Source organism: Salmo salar, chromosome 25, assembly GCF_965601325.2.
Source record: "Salmo salar chromosome 25, fSalSal1, whole genome shotgun sequence".
In the NCBI taxonomy this organism is placed as follows: domain Eukaryota; kingdom Metazoa; phylum Chordata; class Actinopteri; order Salmoniformes; family Salmonidae; genus Salmo; species Salmo salar.
In genome coordinates this window covers 42001613-42024131 of record NC_138315.1, presented here as the reverse complement: position 1 = coordinate 42024131, position 22519 = coordinate 42001613, and the positions used below count along the sequence as shown (strand labels likewise).

General features: G+C 43.1%; 10 non-coding genes across 10 annotated transcripts; all 10 read right to left on the bottom strand.

Moving 5' to 3' along the window:
• Nucleotides 1–7546: 7546 nt before the first annotated feature.
• LOC145864118 (U1 spliceosomal RNA) lies at nt 7547–7710 on the bottom strand. Its single transcript, XR_014382697.1, has one exon. It is a non-coding gene; the product is annotated as a U1 spliceosomal RNA (small nuclear RNA).
• A 2428-nt stretch (nt 7711–10138) lies between these two features.
• Nucleotides 10139–10257, bottom strand: LOC145864159 (5S ribosomal RNA). The gene has a single exon (XR_014382744.1). It is a non-coding gene; the product is annotated as a 5S ribosomal RNA (ribosomal RNA).
• Nucleotides 10258–10914: 657 nt separating this feature from the next.
• On the bottom strand, nt 10915–11078 carry LOC145864117 (U1 spliceosomal RNA). The gene has a single exon (XR_014382696.1). It is a non-coding gene; the product is annotated as a U1 spliceosomal RNA (small nuclear RNA).
• Nucleotides 11079–13502: 2424 nt separating this feature from the next.
• LOC145864156 (5S ribosomal RNA) lies at nt 13503–13621 on the bottom strand. The gene has a single exon (XR_014382743.1). It is a non-coding gene; the product is annotated as a 5S ribosomal RNA (ribosomal RNA).
• A 657-nt stretch (nt 13622–14278) lies between these two features.
• Nucleotides 14279–14442, bottom strand: LOC145864116 (U1 spliceosomal RNA). The gene has a single exon (XR_014382695.1). It is a non-coding gene; the product is annotated as a U1 spliceosomal RNA (small nuclear RNA).
• Nucleotides 14443–16876: 2434 nt separating this feature from the next.
• Nucleotides 16877–16995, bottom strand: LOC145864154 (5S ribosomal RNA). Its single transcript, XR_014382741.1, has one exon. It is a non-coding gene; the product is annotated as a 5S ribosomal RNA (ribosomal RNA).
• An 840-nt stretch (nt 16996–17835) lies between these two features.
• LOC145864151 (5S ribosomal RNA) lies at nt 17836–17954 on the bottom strand. The gene has a single exon (XR_014382737.1). It is a non-coding gene; the product is annotated as a 5S ribosomal RNA (ribosomal RNA).
• Nucleotides 17955–18611: 657 nt separating this feature from the next.
• LOC145864115 (U1 spliceosomal RNA) lies at nt 18612–18775 on the bottom strand. The gene has a single exon (XR_014382694.1). It is a non-coding gene; the product is annotated as a U1 spliceosomal RNA (small nuclear RNA).
• A 2438-nt stretch (nt 18776–21213) lies between these two features.
• On the bottom strand, nt 21214–21332 carry LOC145864150 (5S ribosomal RNA). Its single transcript, XR_014382734.1, has one exon. It is a non-coding gene; the product is annotated as a 5S ribosomal RNA (ribosomal RNA).
• Nucleotides 21333–21989: 657 nt separating this feature from the next.
• On the bottom strand, nt 21990–22153 carry LOC145864114 (U1 spliceosomal RNA). The gene has a single exon (XR_014382693.1). It is a non-coding gene; the product is annotated as a U1 spliceosomal RNA (small nuclear RNA).
• Nucleotides 22154–22519: the final 366 nt, after the last annotated feature.

The following is a 22519-nucleotide window of genomic DNA, read 5'->3' as shown; positions in this document are numbered from 1 at the left end:
CCTAATGCAAGACAATGCTAGACCTCATGTGGCTGGAGTGTGTCAGCAGTTCCTGCAAGAGGAAGGCATTGATGCTATGGACTGGCCCGCCCGTTCCCCAGACCTGAATCCAATTGAGCACATCTGGGACATCATGTCTCGCTCCATCCACCAACACCATGTTGCACCACAGACTGTCCAGGAGTTGGCGGATGCTTTAGTCCAGGTCTGGGAGGAGATCCCTCAGGAGACCATCCGCCACCTCATCAGGAGCATGCCCAGGCGTTGTAGGGAGGTCATACAGGCACGTGGAGGCCACACACACTACTGAGCCTCATTTTGACTTGTTTTAAGGACATTTCATCAAAGTTGGATCAGCCTGTAGTGTGGTTTTCCACTTTAATTTTGAGTGTGACTCCAAATCCAGACCTCCATGGGTTGATAAATTAGATTTCCATTGATTATTTTTGTGTGATTTTGTTGTCAGCACATTCAACTATGTAAAGAAAAAAGTATTTAATAAGATTATTTCTTTCATTCAGATCTAGGATGTGTTGTTTAAGTGTTCCCTTTATTTTTTTGAGCAGTATATCTTAACCTGTCTGATATCAGAAATGTATGCGATATGACGAAATACAATCACGTTCAGACACACACACACCCACACACACACACACACACAACACACACACACACACACACACACACACAGGGAGAGAGACAAATGCATGAAACCAATTGATTTATTATCAATAACATCTCACATTCTTTTGTGCTTTTGATTTACTCCGTTAAAAAAACGGTTCTAATTCCACCATGGAAAGCACAGGGCCATCAGACACCGGTCCAGTTCCACTCAGCAGCATTATTTCCTTTGATCATTTGAACAGGGCGAGGGAGCACAAAGCACACACAAGCTGCATTCAGTAACAATATTCTTATTTGTCTTATAAATAAAGGCAGTTGCTCCCTGACAACACAAAGAACTTTGATCGTATTAAAAGGGCAGGGGAGGCTAACCCACAGAAGCTGCATTTAGTACGGGGGGGGGGGGAATGTATGAAATGTATGGATAAGAGCGTCTGCTAAAAATGACTAAAATGTAAAAAGAAAGAAATGTAGTCAATTCAGCATCAAAAGGTCACTACAAGGCAGTGTTGCTGATGAAATGACGCAAGAGCACACCCTAGTGGAGAAAAAGCTTACAGCACCTGGTATTCCCAGGCGGTCTCCCATCCAAGTACTAACCAGGCCCGACCCTGCTTAGCTTCCGAGATCAGACGAGATCGGGCGTATTTTTTTTTTTTTTTATCTTTTATTATGAAAAAACACATAATATTTACAATATTCAAACAATAATAATAAAAAAGGATGAACAATTCATCCTTTTACAAAATCAAAAAAAGAAAAGAAAATAAAACCAATTAATAATTAAAAGCAAGTTTTCCATTTTGATCAATTTCGATAAAAGTGCTCCCCCACACAAACAGTTTTTCAAAATTATATCCTCCATATTTATATATTAGTTCAATATCTTTCTCTAAAATACTTTTAAATAAAACCTCCACACTCACAATTTTCCCTTCATAATGTCCTAAATTCCTTCTTTGTCTTACAGCGTATCTAGCATGGCTAAGAACAAAATTCATCAAATTAATATTAAAAACTTTGCTTTTTCCATTTATACCAAATAGAAACAACCTCCTCCACTCAACCCCATTTACAATATCTTCTCCCCAATGTTGTTCTAAAAGCCCCTTTATAAACTCATGAAACCCTTGTAATCTACTACATTCAATAAAAAAGTGCATAAAATTTTCCACCTCCGTACCACAAATATCACATTCTCTTTTAATGTCTCTATTTATTTGATGTAAAACCACGTTCGTAAAAATCCTATTATGTTTCAATTTAAAATCATTATCTTCACATTCTATAGTATTATATTTGACATTGACATTCTTCCATATTGATTTTACATCTATATTTACAAATACCCTAGACCACACTTTTTCTGAAGCAGGAGCTTTTATCTCTCTTAAAATACATTTTTCATAAATCTTTTTAACTTTCAAACCTGATAAAACATGTTTCTCCCCATTACTTTCATAATATAAAACCGGTAAACCCTTAGCTCTCTCAACCACCTCTGTATTTATTAAAAGCACCCATTCTTCAGGAATACACCCTAAAATTCTCTTATACATATTTTCTATTGTAGTTTTACTTATTTCATCTTCTACTTCACAAACATTATCATAAATCGCTTGTACAGTAAGAAACCCTGGAATGACCTCGTATAAAATATCCCCAATCTGTCTCATCCCAGCCCTCATAAAATATTTACAAAACAACATCTTATTATTATATTGTATCTTGGGATTTAAGAAAATTGGCTGATTTAAAATATTGTCTAAAATGGTACACTCATAATAAATATTTGGTAAAAACTCCCCCCAAGCTTCAAACACTTCTCTATAAAACAATGGTATATTACTTAACATTTCTTTTTTCATGCACATCAATAAACCATTGTCCCCCATCCTCCCAACCTCCTGCAAATACTCCTTAAAAAATCTTTTCCATCCATAATCTAGTTCACCATATAAATATTTCCGTACCATTTTAACTCTAATTGCTTTTTTCCTTACATTTAAATCCACCAACTTCAAACCCCCCTCCTCATATCCTGCAATCAATGTTTTAAAAGAAATTTTCGCTCCTTTCCCATCCCATAAAAAATCAACTAAAATCGTATTCATTTCAGATAAAACCCATTCTGGTACATCTAAAACGTTCATGACATGAATAAAAATTGACATCAGCAAGGAATTTACAACAATTACTTTCCCTTTTAATTTCAAAGCCCTCCCCCTCCACATATTTACTACCTTCCTAACTTTATTTATAACCCCACTCCATGTCAGATCCCTAGCTTCTTGTTCCTTCACCCCTAAAAACACACCTAACACCTTAAAATAATCATTTACCACCTTAAAAGGAAAAGTCCCCTCATTATTCTTCCCAACATACATTATTACTGACTTCTCCATATTCACTTTAGCTCCTGAGGCTTTCTCATATACTTTAAAACACTCCATCACCCTTTTAACACTTCCCTCATCCCTGACTGTAATTGTGGTATCGTCTGCATATTGATGAATTAAACTAAAACCTCCTTGCGGAGTCTCTACACAATTTATAAAATGATCTTTTTTAAGGTATGCCGCTAAGGGTTCTACCGATAAAACAAACAATAAAGCTGATAAAGGGCACCCCTGTCTCACTGACCTCTCAAGAATAAAAGAATCTGTTAAAACCCCATTACATTTAACCCTACTTTTAGCCTTTCTATATAATAATTTTATCCATCTTATTATACCATTTCCAAACCCATACTTTTCCAGTACCCTAAACATAAAATCATGTTCCACCCTGTCAAAAGCTTTATTAAAATCTATACTTAAAACAATCCCCCCCATCTTGTCACTATTCATTTTATTTATCACATCTCTAAGTGTAGTTATGGTATCTGCTATATCTCTTCCAGGCACACTATAATTTTGTGTAGGTGCTATAATATCATTTAAAACCATCTTCATCCTATTTGCCAGTATCTTAGCTAAAATCTTATAATCTGAGTTTAATAAACTAATTGGCCTATAATTTTCTAGTTTCAGTTTGCTCCCCTTATTTTTATATAAAATCGATATCAGCCCTGTCACCATGGAATCTGAAACAGTATCATTGTCTTCCATATATTGATATACTTCTAATAAAATAGGTGCTAAAATACTTTCATACATTTTATAAAACTCTGCAATTAGTCCATCTACTCCAGGACTTTTATTTATTTGTAAACCCTTAATTGCATCTTTCACTTCATCCATTGTTATCTTCCTATCACACATTTGCTTATCTTCAACACCAATTTGCACATCCACACTACTTAAAATCTCTTTTACACACCCCTCATCCACCTCCCCTTTCTTAAATAAATCCTTATAAAAATTCTGTACAGTTTCTAATATTTCAACATAATCATTTACCACTTCACCCTTTACATTTTCAATCTCACTAATATATGATTTCGTCTGTTTAGTTTTTTCTAAACCAAGAAAAAACGAGGTACATTTCTCCCCTTCTAAAACATATTTTGCCCTACTTCTTATAATTGCACCCTTACACTTCTCTATTTCACATTTGCTCAATTTTGCTTTTAAATCTAAAAACTTTTCAATAGTATAATCAGGATCACTATCACATTTCTTCATTTCTTCATTCAATTTTGTTCTTAAATAATTTTCTGCTCTTGTCATCCTACTCCTCTGCTTCCTTGCATATCTAATACTAAAAACTTTTATTTTTTCTTTAACATTTTCCCACCACTTGCACTTATCATTCCCTTTTTGCTTATCCTCCATTTCATGTTCTATCAAAGATTTAAGTTGTTTCCCGTATTCCTCATCACCTAGATACCCTGCATTCATACACCATATTCCCCCCCCTTTCCTTTCCTTATCTAACCCCACCGAAAATGTTAACCCAGCATGATCACTAAAAGTTGTAAAAATATATTTAATATCCTTCATAAAATTCCTTAACCCTTCATTTACTAAAACCAAATCTATCCGTGTCTGTTTCAATTCCCCTAAAACCACCTGCCTTCTAGAAAATTCTCTCTTATTCGGATTCTCCTCCCTCCATATATCAATTAAATTGTTTTCAACCATCATCTTCCTTAAAACCCCCCTAGATACGTCACTTCTAAAAATAGCTCCCCTTGTCATATCTAGTCTATCCATTTTTACATTAAAATCCCCAACTAAAATACAGTTTCCCTTGCACCATTTCGCTAATTCTAAAAATAAATTCCTTCTCTCTATTTCATTATTCGGCGCATAAATATTTATAATCCTAAAAACCCTACTCATATATTCAAAATCTAAAATTAAAATCCTCCCATTATTATCATTATATATCTTCTTCACATTTTCTACTACATCCTTCCTTATTAAAATTGCAACCCCACATGAATTCCCCCTACCATTGTTTACATAAATAAAATCCCTCCATATTTTCTGAATTTCTAAAACACACATATTATCCCAGTGCGTCTCTTGAATACATAAAATATCAGAATTCTTTATGTGTACTATTCTATTAAATTTTCCTATTGTTCTCAACCCATTCGCATTTATCGACATTATTGTTACCATACTAATAAATAATAAAATTATAAAATATAATTTCATTATCCTCTACCTTTTATCCAGTTTCTTTCCTCTTCCACCCTTTCTCTCCCCCCCCTCCGCTGCTTTCCTCTTCCTGTATCCTCCTCTCATTCTTTCAAATTTTTCCCCATCATCCGAGTCCGATATCTCCTCCAAGTCCATTTCATCCAGCCAACTTTTCTTCTTTACACCCTCATCCGTTGTGCTCCCCGTGTTCATCGCCGATTCTGGAATGCTCGTTGTGCTCCCCGTGTTCATCGCCGATTCTGGAATGTTCGTTGTGCTCCCCGTGTTCTCCGCCGTTTCTGGAATGTTCATCTCCGTCTCACGTGTAGTAGTCGTTGTGCTCCCCGTGTTCATACCCGTCTCTGTTATTGTCATTAAACTTAAGACCCTCTCCATTTCTTCACCCCCCGAGGTACTTGTTTGTGCTGTGCTTTCCCCCAAAACCCGTGAGTCCCCCGTGCTTCCCCCCAATCCACTTCCCCTCTCCTCCTGAAAACTCCACCTTCTTATTTCCGAATCCATACTGCTCCCAATTTCGTTAATCTTCTGGTCTTCTTTCTTCTCCCTTCTTCCTTCCTCCGTCTCTCCACCTTCCACCACGTCCTCTCCTCCATCTTCTTCTCCTTCTTGCGATGATACAACTGCTTCCTCGAATAGTACTTGACTCCCCTCTTCAGTCATAACTTCTCCACAGTTGCACTCCGCCAATCTCTTTCTGCATCTTCCACAAACATTCCTTTCCTTCTCTCCGACACACTCTCTCGCATAATGGCCTTGATTGCCGCACTTGAAACACTTGAATTCAGGGCAATCTTTAACTATGTGCCCAGGTTGTATGCACAATCGACAAACTCTGACCTGCTTGTCATGGATCACCCTGAAGTATTCAGCTCCTTCCAGCGTCTCAATTTTTGTGGAATATGGCAATGATTTTACTTTTTCCGTAAATTTAACTTTACAAAACCGTGTTCCGTCAACCACCTCCGTTCCAGGCCAAACTCTCCTCCTTATCTCCGAGACGGCCGTTACTCCCCAGCTACTCAGCTTGTCCAGTATAACTTTGTCTTCGATGTATACCGGGAGATTCATAAAAGACACCACCAATTCATTTACATTCACATCTCTCGCCATAATCCTGGTGTCCTTTATCCTTAAACCGTCCATTAGCCGTTCTTTACCTTTTCCGTTTTTCATCGTAATTTCATACTTCTTCTCGCCTTTCATTCGGCATCCCACCACCTCTCCACACATCTCCTTAATTGCTCGCAGTAATTCCATCGTCGTCATCTTTTCTTCTCCCACCAACTCAATTGCCACCGTGTATTCTTTGCCATATTTCATTCCTTCTTTATTTTCGTTTTCCTTCCGTTGCGCATTTTCGTTGTCTTTGTCCGTTCCGTTTGTCGTTGCCATGTTGTCCGTCATTGTAAATCAAAAATGAAAGCGAAAAAACCTCCCCCAGGCAGCAAAACTGCAGGGGGGGAAAACTAAACAAAACTAAAAACTATCCAAATAAAAAAACAATAAATTATATTGCAAAAACCAAAAAAAGAAACGAAAATAGCTCTCGAGCAAACACTCTCAAGCAAACACTCACAGCTCAATTACTCGCACCTGTCGTCACTTCTCCAATCAAGGATTAGCGCCCCCAGGCTGGTATGGCCGTAAGCCGTTAGACTAACTCATGGTACAGCATATGAAGTCAAAGTGAGTGTGATAAACAGACATTGCGTTTTCACCAATTAGATAAGCAGCTTGAACTTTGGCTCACTCAAAAACTGCAAGTAATTACATATACTGTAGCCATCACTTTTTAGCACAAAATCAAACTAACCTTGCTAACATTTCAAAGCAAGGGCATATTTTCCACACAGCCTTGTGGGGAAAAAAACGGACAAATCCAATGAATTCGGACAAATACATCATTAGCAACACTTTCCCATGCAGCTATCCTACTAGCCAGAATCAATACACGAAAGTTCTGAATGTAGAAAACCTATTACATTGCTCTGTGCTAAGGAGGAGCGCATGTAAGGACAATTTCATATTGTTAGCGCATGGGGCGCGTATGACACATCATGACGGGTAGGGGTCCAGAGCGGCTTCCCAACCATGTCTTGATTGAAGTACCAGCGTGTCATAAATACCATGCTGCATTTCGCAACATGATGTTTCCACAAAATGCCAACCATGTTTCGCTACAAACAGATGTTTGCACCTTTTGATTAAGCGTAACATAAAGTCTCTTTGACAATTGATTTCAAAGATCTTCACACATCATCCTCACACCTGTCGGCAAGCCACAGTTGTATCATTAAACAAGACATCAGGGGAGAGCGCGAACGCAGTCCCCCACTACCATAAATTATGCAATCGAGATTTCCACATTTGGGAAATTCGCAGGGGTCAGCACAGCCGGAGTGCAATGGCTGAGCCTCGCCCTGGGTGAACCGCCTTCTTGATCACGGTATCTCCCTTGCCAGGTAAGTATGAGTTATACACATCGGTGGAGGGCAAGTCTTTCCAGTGCCAACATTTTCGGCTGACGGTAACTACTTTGTGTTCTGCTAATATCACGCCACTTCGACCGGCGTTAAATGCCGTTTAGGAATGCACATGCAGACAGAGTGGTGAAAAAGTAGTTTATTTTGTTTACTAGATTATATCAGTGAACCACTAGATTCCCATCATGCAACACTGTAGAAAAAAATCACCAATGACTTTTTAATACACTGCTCAAAAAAATAAAGGGAACACTTAAACAACACAATGTAACTCCAAGTCAATGACACTTCTGTGAAATCAAACTGTCCACTTAGGAAGCAACACTGATTGACAATACATTTCAAATGCTGTTGTGCAAATGGAATAGACAACAGGTGGAAATTATAGGCAATAAGCAAGACACCCCCAATAAAGGAGTGGTTCTGCAGGTGGGAACCACAGACCACTTCTCAGTTCCTATGCTTCCTGGCTGATGTTTTGGTCACTTTTGAATGCTGGCGGTGCTTTCACTCTGGTGGTAGCATGACACGGAGTCTACAACCCACACAAGTGGCTCAGGTAGTGCAGCTCATCCAGGATGGCACATCAATGCGAGCTGTGGCAAGAAGGTTTGCTGTGTCTGTCAGCGTAGTGTCCAGAGCATGGAGGCGTTACCAGGAGACAGGCCAGTACATCAGGAGACGTGGAGGAGGCCGTAGGAGGGCAACAACCCAGCAGCAGGACCGCTACCTCCGCCTTTGTGCAAGGAGGAGCAGGAGGAGCACTGCCAGAGCCCTGCAAAATGACCTCCAGCAGGCCACAAATGTGCATGTGTCTGCTCAAACGGTCAGAAACAGACTCCATGAGGGTGGTATGAGGGCCCGACGTCCACAGGTGGGGGTTGTGCTTACAGCCCAACGCCGTGCAGGACGTTTGGCATTTGCCAGAGAACACCAAGATTGGCAAATTCGCCACTGGCGCCCTGTGCTCTTCACAGATGAAAGCAGGTTCACACAGAGCACATGACAGACGTGACAGAATCTGGAGACGCCGCGGAGAACGTTCTGCTGCCTGCAACATCCTCCAGCATGACCGGTTTGGCGGTGGGTCAGTCATGGTGTGGGGTGGCATTTCTTTGGGGGGCCGCACAGCCCTCCATGTGCTCGCCAGAGGTAGCCTGACTGCCATTAGGTACCGAGATGAGATCCTCAGACCCCTTGTGAGACCATATGCTGGTGCGGTTGGCCCTGGATTCCTCCTAATGCAAGACAATGCTAGACCTCATGTGGCTGGAGTGTGTCAGCAGTTCCTGCAAGAGGAAGGCATTGATGCTATGGACTGGCCCGCCCGTTCCCCAGACCTGAATCCAATTGAGCACATCTGGGACATCATGTCTCGCTCCATCCACCAACACCATGTTGCACCACAGACTGTCCAGGAGTTGGCGGATGCTTTAGTCCAGGTCTGGGAGGAGATCCCTCAGGAGACCATCCGCCACCTCATCAGGAGCATGCCCAGGCGTTGTAGGGAGGTCATACAGGCACGTGGAGGCCACACACACTACTGAGCCTCATTTTGACTTGTTTTAAGGACATTTCATCAAAGTTGGATCAGCCTGTAGTGTGGTTTTCCACTTTAATTTTGAGTGTGACTCCAAATCCAGACCTCCATGGGTTGATAAATTAGATTTCCATTGATTATTTTTGTGTGATTTTGTTGTCAGCACATTCAACTATGTAAAGAAAAAAGTATTTAATAAGATTATTTCTTTCATTCAGATCTAGGATGTGTTGTTTAAGTGTTCCCTTTATTTTTTTGAGCAGTATATCTTAACCTGTCTGATATCAGAAATGTATGCGATATGACGAAATACAATCACGTTCAGACACACACACACCCACCACACACACACACACAAACACACACACACACACCACACACACACAGGGAGAGAGACAAATGCATGAAACCAATTGATTTATTATCAATAACATCTCACATTCTTTTGTGCTTTTGATTTACTCCGTTAAAAAAACGGTTCTAATTCCACCATGGAAAGCACAGGGCCATCAGACACCAGTCCAGTTCCACTCAGCAGCATTATTTCCTTTGATCATTTGAACAGGGCGAGGGAGCACAAAGCACACACAAGCTGCATTCAGTAACAATATTCTTATTTGTCTTATAAATAAAGGCAGTTGCTCCCTGACAACACAAAGAACTTTGATCGTATTAAAAGGGCAGGGGAGGCTAACCCACAGAAGCTGCATTTAGTACGGGGGGGGGGGGGAATGTATGAAATGTATGGATAAGAGCGTCTGCTAAAAATGACTAAAATGTAAAAAGAAAGAAATGTAGTCAATTCAGCATCAAAAGGTCACTACAAGGCAGTGTTGCTGATGAAATGACGCAAGAGCACACCCTAGTGGAGAAAAAGCTTACAGCACCTGGTATTCCCAGGCGGTCTCCCATCCAAGTACTAACCAGGCCCGACCCTGCTTAGCTTCCGAGATCAGACGAGATCGGGCGTATTCAGGCTGGTATGGCCGTAAGCCGTTAGATTAACTCATGGTACAGCATATGAAGTCAAAGTGAGTGTGATAAACAGACATTGCGTTTTCACCAATTAGATAAGCAGCTTGAACTTTGGCTCACTCAAAAACTGCAAGTAATTACATATACTGTAGCCATCACTTTTTAGCACAAAATCAAACTAACCTTGCTAACATTTCAAAGCAAGGGCATATTTTCCACACAGCCTTGTGGGGAAAAAAACGGACAAATCCAATGAATTCGGACAAATACATCATTAGCAACACTTTCCCATGCAGCTATCCTACTAGCCAGAATCAATACACGAAAGTTCTGAATGTAGAAAACCTATTACATTGCTCTGTGCTAAGGAGGAGCGCATGTAAGGACAATTTCATATTGTTAGCGCATGGGGCGCGTATGACACATCATGACGGGTAGGGGTCCAGAGCGGCTTCCCAACCATGTCTTGATTGAAGTACCAGCGTGTCATAAATACCATGCTGCATTTCGCAACATGATGTTTCCACAAAATGCCAACCATGTTTCGCTACAAACAGATGTTTGCACCTTTTGATTAAGCGTAACATAAAGTCTCTTTGACAATTGATTTCAAAGATCTTCACACATCATCCTCACACCTGTCGGCAAGCCACAGTTGTATCATTAAACAAGACATCAGGGGAGAGCGCGAACGCAGTCCCCCACTACCATAAATTATGCAATCGAGATTTCCACATTTGGGAAATTCGCAGGGGTCAGCACAGCCGGAGTGCAATGGCTGAGCCTCGCCCTGGGTGAACCGCCTTCTTGATCACGGTATCTCCCTTGCCAGGTAAGTATGAGTTATACACATCGGTGGAGGGCAAGTCTTTCCAGTGCCAACATTTTCGGCTGACGGTAACTACTTTGTGTTCTGCTAATATCACGCCACTTCGACCGGCGTTAAATGCCGTTTAGGAATGCACTTGCAGACAGAGTGGTGAAAAAGTAGTTTATTTTGTTTACTAGATTATATCAGTGAACCACTAGATTCCCATCATGCAACACTGTAGAAAAAAATCACCAATGACTTTTTAATACACTGCTCAAAAAAATAAAGGGAACACTTAAACAACACAATGTAACTCCAAGTCAATGACACTTCTGTCAAATCAAACTGTCCACTTAGGAAGCAACACTGATTGACAATACATTTCAAATGCTGTTGTGCAAATGGAATAGACAACAGGTGGAAATTATAGGCAATAAGCAAGACACCCCCAATAAAGGAGTGGTTCTGCAGGTGGGAACCACAGACCACTTCTCAGTTCCTATGCTTCCTGGCTGATGTTTTGGTCACTTTTGAATGCTGGCGGTGCTTTCACTCTGGTGGTAGCATGACACGGAGTCTACAACCCACACAAGTGGCTCAGGTAGTGCAGCTCATCCAGGATGGCACATCAATGCGAGCTGTGGCAAGAAGGTTTGCTGTGTCTGTCAGCGTAGTGTCCAGAGCATGGAGGCGTTACCAGGAGACAGGCCAGTACATCAGGAGACGTGGAGGAGGCCGTAGGAGGGCAACAACCCAGCAGCAGGACCGCTACCTCCGCCTTTGTGCAAGGAGGAGCAGGAGGAGCACTGCCAGAGCCCTGCAAAATGACCTCCAGCAGGCCACAAATGTGCATGTGTCTGCTCAAACGGTCAGAAACAGACTCCATGAGGGTGGTATGAGGGCCCGACGTCCACAGGTGGGGGTTGTGCTTACAGCCCAACGCCGTGCAGGACGTTTGGCATTTGCCAGAGAACACCAAGATTGGCAAATTCGCCACTGGCGCCCTGTGCTCTTCACAGATGAAAGCAGGTTCACACAGAGCACATGACAGACGTGACAGAATCTGGAGACGCCGCGGAGAACGTTCTGCTGCCTGCAACATCCTCCAGCATGACCGGTTTGGCGGTGGGTCAGTCATGGTGTGGGGTGGCATTTCTTTGGGGGGCCGCACAGCCCTCCATGTGCTCGCCAGAGGTAGCCTGACTGCCATTAGGTACCGAGATGAGATCCTCAGACCCCTTGTGAGACCATATGCTGGTGCGGTTGGCCCTGGATTCCTCCTAATGCAAGACAATGCTAGACCTCATGTGGCTGGAGTGTGTCAGCAGTTCCTGCAAGAGGAAGGCATTGATGCTATGGACTGGCCCGCCCGTTCCCCAGACCTGAATCCAATTGAGCACATCTGGGACATCATGTCTCGCTCCATCCACCAACACCATGTTGCACCACAGACTGTCCAGGAGTTGGCGGATGCTTTAGTCCAGGTCTGGGAGGAGATCCCTCAGGAGACCATCCGCCACCTCATCAGGAGCATGCCCAGGCGTTGTAGGGAGGTCATACAGGCACGTGGAGGCCACACACACTACTGAGCCTCATTTTGACTTGTTTTAAGGACATTTCATCAAAGTTGGATCAGCCTGTAGTGTGGTTTTCCACTTTAATTTTGAGTGTGACTCCAAATCCAGACCTCCATGGGTTGATAAATTAGATTTCCATTGATTATTTTTGTGTGATTTTGTTGTCAGCACATTCAACTATGTAAAGAAAAAAGTATTTAATAAGATTATTTCTTTCATTCAGATCTAGGATGTGTTGTTTAAGTGTTCCCTTTATTTTTTGGAGCAGTATATCTTAACCTGTCTGATATCAGAAATGTATGCGATATGACGAAATACAATCACGTTCAGACACACACACACCCACACACACACACACACAAACACACACACACACACACACACACAGGGAGAGAGACAAATGCATGAAACCAATTGATTTATTATCAATAACATCTCACATTCTTTTGTGCTTTTGATTTACTCCGTTAAAAAAACGGTTCTAATTCCACCATGGAAAGCACAGGGCCATCAGACACCGGTCCAGTTCCACTCAGCAGCATTATTTCCTTTGATCATTTGAACAGGGCGAGGGAGCACAAAGCACACACAAGCTGCATTCAGTAACAATATTCTTATTTGTCTTATAAATAAAGGCAGTTGCTCCCTGACAACACAAAGAACTTTGATCGTATTAAAAGGGCAGGGGAGGCTAACCCACAGAAGCTGCATTTAGTACGGGGGGGGGGGGGAATGTATGAAATGTATGGATAAGAGCGTCTGCTAAAAATGACTAAAATGTAAAAAGAAAGAAATGTAGTCAATTCAGCATCAAAAGGTCACTACAAGGCAGTGTTGCTGATGAAATGACGCAAGAGCACACCCTAGTGGAGAAAAAGCTTACAGCACCTGGTATTCCCAGGCGGTCTCCCATCCAAGTACTAACCAGGCCCGACCCTGCTTAGCTTCCGAGATCAGACGAGATCGGGCGTATTCAGGCTGGTATGGCCGTAAGCCGTTAGACTAACTCATGGTACAGCATATGAAGTCAAAGTGAGTGTGATAAACAGACATTGCGTTTTCACCAATTAGATAAGCAGCTTGAACTTTGGCTCACTCAAAAACTGCAAGTAATTACATATACTGTAGCCATCACTTTTTAGCACAAAATCAAACTAACCTTGCTAACATTTCAAAGCAAGGGCATATTTTCCACACAGCCTTGTGGGGGAAAAAACGGACAAATCCAATGAATTCGGACAAATACATCATTAGCAACACTTTCCCATGCAGCTATCCTACTAGCCAGAATCAATACACGAAAGTTCTGAATGTAGAAAACCTATTACATTGCTCTGTGCTAAGGAGGAGCGCATGTAAGGACAATTTTATATTGTTAGCGCATGGGGCGCGTATGACACATCATGACGGGTAGGGGTCCAGAGCGGCTTCCCAACCATCTCTTGATTGAAGTACCAGCGTGTCATAAATAGCATGCTGCATTTCGCAACATGATGTTTCCACAAAATGCCAACCATGTTTCGCTACAAACAGATGTTTGCACCTTTTGATTAAGCGTAACATAAAGTCTCTTTGACAATTGATTTCAAAGATCTTCACACATCATCCTCACACCTGTCGGCAAGCCACAGTTGTATCATTAAACAAGACATCAGGGGAGAGCGCGAACGCAGTCCCCCACTACCATAAATTATGCAATCGAGATTTCCACATTTGGGAAATTCGCAGGGGTCAGCACAGCCGGAGTGCAATGGCTGAGCCTCGCCCTGGGTGAACCGCCTTCTTGATCACGGTATCTCCCTTGCCAGGTAAGTATGAGTTATACACATCGGTGGAGGGCAAGTCTTTCCAGTGCCAACATTTTCGGCTGACGGTAACTACTTTGTGTTCTGCTAATATCACGCCACTTCGACCGGCGTTAAATGCCGTTTAGGAATGCACTTGCAGACAGAGTGGTGAAAAAGTAGTTTATTTTGTTTACTAGATTATATCAGTGAACCACTAGATTCCCATCATGCAACACTGTAGAAAAAAATCACCAATGACTTTTTAATACACTGCTCAAAAAAATAAAGGGAACACTTAAACAACACAATGTAACTCCAAGTCAATGACACTTCTGTCAAATCAAACTGTCCACTTAGGAAGCAACACTGATTGACAATACATTTCAAATGCTGTTGTGCAAATGGAATAGACAACAGGTGGAAATTATAGGCAATAAGCAAGACACCCCCAATAAAGGAGTGGTTCTGCAGGTGGGAACCACAGACCACTTCTCAGTTCCTATGCTTCCTGGCTGATGTTTTGGTCACTTTTGAATGCTGGCGGTGCTTTCACTCTGGTGGTAGCATGACACGGAGTCTACAACCCACACAAGTGGCTCAGGTAGTGCAGCTCATCCAGGATGGCACATCAATGCGAGCTGTGGCAAGAAGGTTTGCTGTGTCTGTCAGCGTAAGTGTCCAGAGCATGGAGGCGTTACCAGGAGACAGGCCAGTACATCAGGAGACGTGGAGGAGGCCGTAGGAGGGCAACAACCCAGCAGCAGGACCGCTACCTCCGCCTTTGTGCAAGGAGGAGCAGGAGGAGCACTGCCAGAGCCCTGCAAAATGACCTCCAGCAGGCCACAAATGTGCATGTGTCTGCTCAAACGGTCAGAAACAGAGTCCATGAGGGTGGTATGAGGGCCCCGACGTCCACAGGTGGGGGTTGTGCTTACAGCCCAACGCCGTGCAGGACGTTTGGCATTTGGCCAGAGAACACCAAGATTGGCAAATTCGCCACTGGCGCCCCTGTGCTCTTCACAGATGAAAGCAGGTTCACACAGAGCACATGACAGACGTGACAGAATCTGGAGACGGCCGCGGGAGAACGTTCTGCTGCCTGCAACATCCTCCAGCATGACCGGTTTGGCGGGTGGGTCAGTCATGGTGTGGGGTGGCATTTCTTTGGGGGGCCGCACAGCCCTCCATGTGCTCGCCAGAGGTAGCCTGACTGCCATTAGGTACCGAGATGAGATCCTCAGACCCCTTGTGAGACCATATGCTGGTGCGGTTGGCCCTGGATTCCTCCTAATGCAAGACAATGCTAGACCTCATGTGGCTGGAGTGTGTCAGCAGTTCCTGCAAGAGGGAAGGCATTGGACTGGCCCGCCCGTTCCCCAGACCTGAATCCAATTGAGCACATCTGGGACATCATGTCTCGCTCCATCCACCAACACCATGTTGCACCACAGACTGTCCAGGAGTTGGCGGATGCTTTAGTCCAGGTCTGGGAGGAGATCCCTCAGGAGACCATCCGCCACCCTCATCAGGAGCATGCCCAGGCGTTGTAGGGAGGTCATACAGGCACGTGGAGGCCACACACACTACTGAGCCTCATTTTGACTTGTTTTAAGGACATTTCATCAAAGTTGGATCAGCCTGTAGTGTGGTTTTCCACTTTAATTTTGAGTGTGACTCCAAATCCAGACCTCCATGGGTTGATAAATTAGATTTCCATTGATTATTTTTGTGTGATTTTGTTGTCAGCACATTCAACTATGTAAAGAAAAAAGTATTTAATAAGGATTATTTCTTTCATTCAGATCTAGGATGTGTTGTTTAAGTGTTCCCTTTATTTTTTTGAGCAGTATATCTTAACCTGTCTGATATCAGAAATGTATGCGATATGACGAAATACAATCACGTTCAGACACACACACACCCACACACACACACACACAAACACACACACACACACACACACACACAGGGGAGAGAGACAAATGCATGAAACCAATTGATTTATTATCAATAACATCTCACATTCTTTTGTGCTTTTGATTTACTCCGTTAAAAAAACGGTTCTAATTCCACCATGGAAAGCACAGGGCCATCAGACACCAGTCCAGTTCCACTCAGCAGCATTATTTCCTTTGATCATTTGAACAGGGCGAGGGAGCACAAAGCACACACAAGCTGCATTCAGTAACAATATTCTTATTTGTCTTATAAATAAAGGCAGTTGCTCACCCTGACAACACAAAGAACTTTGATCGTATTAAAAGGGCAGGGGAGGCTAACCCACAGAAGCTGCATTTAGTACGGGGGGGGGGGGGGGAATGTATGAAATGTATGGATAAGAGCGTCTGCTAAAAATGACTAAAATGTAAAAAGAAAGAAATGTAGTCAATTCAGCATCAAAAGGTCACTACAAGGCAGTGTTGCTGATGAAATGACGCAAAGAGCACACCCTAGTGGAGAAAAAGCTTACAGCACCTGGTATTCCCAGGCGGTCTCCCATCCAAGTACTAACCAGGCCCGACCCTGCTTAGCTTCCGAGATCAGACGAGATCGGGCGTATTCAGGCTGGTATGGCCGTAAGCCGTTAGACTAACTCATGGTACAGCATATGAAGTCAAAGTGAGTGTGATAAACAGACATTGCTGGGTTGATAAATTAGATTTCCATTGATTATTTTTGTGTGATTTTGTTGTCAGCACATTCAACTATGTAAAGAAAAAAGTATTTAATAAGATTATTTCTTTCATTCAGATCTAGGATGTGTTGTTTAAGTGTTCCCTTTATTTTTTTGAGCAGTATATCTTAACCTGTCTGATATCAGAAATGTATGCGATATGACGAAATACAATCACGTTCAGACACACACACACCCACACACACACACACACAAACACACACACACACACACACACACACACACACACACACACACACAGGGAGAGAGACAAATGCATGAAACCAATTGATTTATTATCAATAACATCTCACATTCTTTTGTGCTTTTGATTTACTCCGTTAAAAAAACGGTTCTAATTCCACCATGGAAAGCACAGGGCCATCAGACACCAGTCCAGTTCCACTCAGCAGCATTATTTCCTTTGATCATTTGAACAGGGCGAGGGAGCACAAAGCACACACAAGCTGCATTCAGTAACAATATTCTTATTTGTCTTATAAATAAAGGCAGTTGCTCCCTGACAACACAAAGAACTTTGATCGTATTAAAAGGGCAGGGGAGGCTAACCCACAGAAGCTGCATTTAGTACGGGGGGGGGGGAATGTATGAAATGTATGGATAAGAGCGTCTGCTAAAAATGACTAAAATGTAAAAAGAAAGAAATGTAGTCAATTCAGCATCAAAAGGTCACTACAAGGCAGTGTTGCTGATGAAATGACGCAAGAGCACACCCTAGTGGAGAAAAAGCTTACAGCACCTGGTATTCCCAGGCGGTCTCCCATCCAAGTACTAACCAGGCCCGACCCTGCTTAGCTTCCGAGATCAGACGAGATCGGGCGTATTCAGGCTGGTATGGCCGTAAGCCGTTAGACTAACTCATGGTACAGCATATGAAGTCAAAGTGAGTGTGATAAACAGACATTGCGTTTTCACCAATTAGATAAGCAGCTTGAACTTTGGCTCACTCAAAAACTGCAAGTAATTACATATACTGTAGCCATCACTTTTTAGCACAAAATCAAACTAACCTTGCTAACATTTCAAAGCAAGGGCATATTTTCCACACAGCCTTGTGGGGGAAAAAACGGACAAATCCAATGAATTCGGACAAATACATCATTAGCAACACTTTCCCATGCAGCTATCCTACTAGCCAGAATCAATACACGAAAGTTCTGAATGTAGAAAACCTATTACATTGCTCTGTGCTAAGGAGGAGCGCATGTAAGGACAATTTTATATTGTTAGCGCATGGGGCGCGTATGACACATCATGACGGGTAGGGGTCCAGAGCGGCTTCCCAACCATCTCTTGATTGAAGTACCAGCGTGTCATAAATAGCATGCTGCATTTCGCAACATGATGTTTCCACAAAATGCCAACCATGTTTCGCTACAAACAGATGTTTGCACCTTTTGATTAAGCGTAACATAAAGTCTCTTTGACAATTGATTTCAAAGATCTTCACACATCATCCTCACACCTGTCGGCAAGCCACAGTTGTATCATTAAACAAGACATCAGGGGAGAGCGCGAACGCAGTCCCCCACTACCATAAATTATGCAATCGAGATTTCCACATTTGGGAAATTCGCAGGGGTCAGCACAGCCGGAGTGCAATGGCTGAGCCTCGCCCTGGGTGAACCGCCTTCTTGATCACGGTATCTCCCTTGCCAGGTAAGTATGAGTTATACACATCGGTGGAGGGCAAGTCTTTCCAGTGCCAACATTTTCGGCTGACGGTAACTACTTTGTGTTCTGCTAATATCACGCCACTTCGACCGGCGTTAAATGCCGTTTAGGAATGCACTTGCAGACAGAGTGGTGAAAAAGTAGTTTATTTTGTTTACTAGATTATATCAGTGAACCACTAGATTCCCATCATGCAACACTGTAGAAAAAAATCACCAATGACTTTTTAATACACTGCTCAAAAAAATAAAGGGAACACTTAAACAACACAATGTAACTCCAAGTCAATGACACTTCTGTGAAATCAAACTGTCCACTTAGGAAGCAACACTGATTGACAATACATTTCAAATGCTGTTGTGCAAATGGAATAGACAACAGGTGGAAATTATAGGCAATAAGCAAGACACCCCCAATAAAGGAGTGGTTCTGCAGGTGGGAACCACAGACCACTTCTCAGTTCCTATGCTTCCTGGCTGATGTTTTGGTCACTTTTGAATGCTGGCGGTGCTTTCACTCTGGTGGTAGCATGACACGGAGTCTACAACCCACACAAGTGGCTCAGGTAGTGCAGCTCATCCAGGATGGCACATCAATGCGAGCTGTGGCAAGAAGGTTTGCTGTGTCTGTCAGCGTAGTGTCCAGAGCATGGAGGCGTTACCAGGAGACAGGCCAGTACATCAGGAGACGTGGAGGAGGCCGTAGGAGGGCAACAACCCAGCAGCAGGACCGCTACCTCCGCCTTTGTGCAAGGAGGAGCAGGAGGAGCACTGCCAGAGCCCTGCAAAATGACCTCCAGCAGGCCACAAATGTGCATGTGTCTGCTCAAACGGTCAGAAACAGACTCCATGAGGGTGGTATGAGGGCCCGACGTCCACAGGTGGGGGTTGTGCTTACAGCCCAACGCCGTGCAGGACGTTTGGCATTTGCCAGAGAACACCAAGATTGGCAAATTCGCCACTGGCGCCCTGTGCTCTTCACAGATGAAAGCAGGTTCACACAGAGCACATGACAGACGTGACAGAATCTGGAGACGCCGCGGAGAACGTTCTGCTGCCTGCAACATCCTCCAGCATGACCGGTTTGGCGGTGGGTCAGTCATGGTGTGGGGTGGCATTTCTTTGGGGGGCCGCACAGCCCTCCATGTGCTCGCCAGAGGTAGCCTGACTGCCATTAGGTACCGAGATGAGATCCTCAGACCCCTTGTGAGACCATATGCTGGTGCGGTTGGCCCTGGATTCCTCCTAATGCAAGACAATGCTAGACCTCATGTGGCTGGAGTGTGTCAGCAGTTCCTGCAAGAGGAAGGCATTGATGCTATGGACTGGCCCGCCCGTTCCCCAGACCTGAATCCAATTGAGCACATCTGGGACATCATGTCTCGCTCCATCCACCAACACCATGTTGCACCACAGACTGTCCAGGAGTTGGCGGATGCTTTAGTCCAGGTCTGGGAGGAGATCCCTCAGGAGACCATCCGCCACCTCATCAGGAGCATGCCCAGGCGTTGTAGGGAGGTCATACAGGCACGTGGAGGCCACACACACTACTGAGCCTCATTTTGACTTGTTTTAAGGACATTTCATCAAAGTTGGATCAGCCTGTAGTGTGGTTTTCCACTTTAATTTTGAGTGTGACTCCAAATCCAGACCTCCATGGGTTGATAAATTAGATTTCCATTGATTATTTTTGTGTGATTTTGTTGTCAGCACATTCAACTATGTAAAGAAAAAAGTATTTAATAAGATTATTTCTTTCATTCAGATCTAGGATGTGTTGTTTAAGTGTTCCCTTTATTTTTTTGAGCAGTATATCTTAACCTGTCTGATATCAGAAATGTATGCGATATGACGAAATACAATCACGTTCAGACACACACACACCCACACACACACACACACAAACACACACACACACACACACACACACACACACACACACACAGGGAGAGAGACAAATGCATGAAACCAATTGATTTATTATCAATAACATCTCACATTCTTTTGTGCTTTTGATTTACTCCGTTAAAAAAACGGTTCTAATTCCACCATGGAAAGCACAGGGCCATCAGACACCAGTCCAGTTCCACTCAGCAGCATTATTTCCTTTGATCATTTGAACAGGGCGAGGGAGCACAAAGCACACACAAGCTGCATTCAGTAACAATATTCTTATTTGTCTTATAAATAAAGGCAGTTGCTCCCTGACAACACAAAGAACTTTGATCGTATTAAAAGGGCAGGGGAGGCTAACCCACAGAAGCTGCATTTAGTACGGGGGGGGGGGAATGTATGAAATGTATGGATAAGAGCGTCTGCTAAAAATGACTAAAATGTAAAAAGAAAGAAATGTAGTCAATTCAGCATCAAAAGGTCACTACAAGGCAGTGTTGCTGATGAAATGACGCAAGAGCACACCCTAGTGGAGAAAAAGCTTACAGCACCTGGTATTCCCAGGCGGTCTCCCATCCAAGTACTAACCAGGCCCGACCCTGCTTAGCTTCCGAGATCAGACGAGATCGGGCGTATTCAGGCTGGTATGGCCGTAAGCCGTTAGACTAACTCATGGTACAGCATATGAAGTCAAAGTGAGTGTGATAAACAGACATTGCGTTTTCACCAATTAGATAAGCAGCTTGAACTTTGGCTCACTCAAAAACTGCAAGTAATTACATATACTGTAGCCATCACTTTTTAGCACAAAATCAAACTAACCTTGCTAACATTTCAAAGCAAGGGCATATTTTCCACACAGCCTTGTGGGGGAAAAAACGGACAAATCCAATGAATTCGGACAAATACATCATTAGCAACACTTTCCCATGCAGCTATCCTACTAGCCAGAATCAATACACGAAAGTTCTGAATGTAGAAAACCTATTACATTGCTCTGTGCTAAGGAGGAGCGCATGTAAGGACAATTTTATATTGTTAGCGCATGGGGCGCGTATGACACATCATGACGGGTAGGGGTCCAGAGCGGCTTCCCAACCATCTCTTGATTGAAGTACCAGCGTGTCATAAATAGCATGCTGCATTTCGCAACATGATGTTTCCACAAAATGCCAACCATGTTTCGCTACAAACAGATGTTTGCACCTTTTGATTAAGCGTAACATAAAGTCTCTTTGACAATTGATTTCAAAGATCTTCACACATCATCCTCACACCTGTCGGCAAGCCACAGTTGTATCATTAAACAAGACATCAGGGGAGAGCGCGAACGCAGTCCCCCACTACCATAAATTATGCAATCGAGATTTCCACATTTGGGAAATTCGCAGGGGTCAGCACAGCCGGAGTGCAATGGCTGAGCCTCGCCCTGGGTGAACCGCCTTCTTGATCACGGTATCTCCCTTGCCAGGTAAGTATGAGTTATACACATCGGTGGAGGGCAAGTCTTTCCAGTGCCAACATTTTCGGCTGACGGTAACTACTTTGTGTTCTGCTAATATCACGCCACTTCGACCGGCGTTAAATGCCGTTTAGGAATGCACTTGCAGACAGAGTGGTGAAAAAGTAGTTTATTTTGTTTACTAGATTATATCAGTGAACCACTAGATTCCCATCATGCAACACTGTAGAAAAAAATCACCAATGACTTTTTAATACACTGCTCAAAAAAATAAAGGGAACACTTAAACAACACAATGTAACTCCAAGTCAATGACACTTCTGTGAAATCAAACTGTCCACTTAGGAAGCAACACTGATTGACAATACATTTCAAATGCTGTT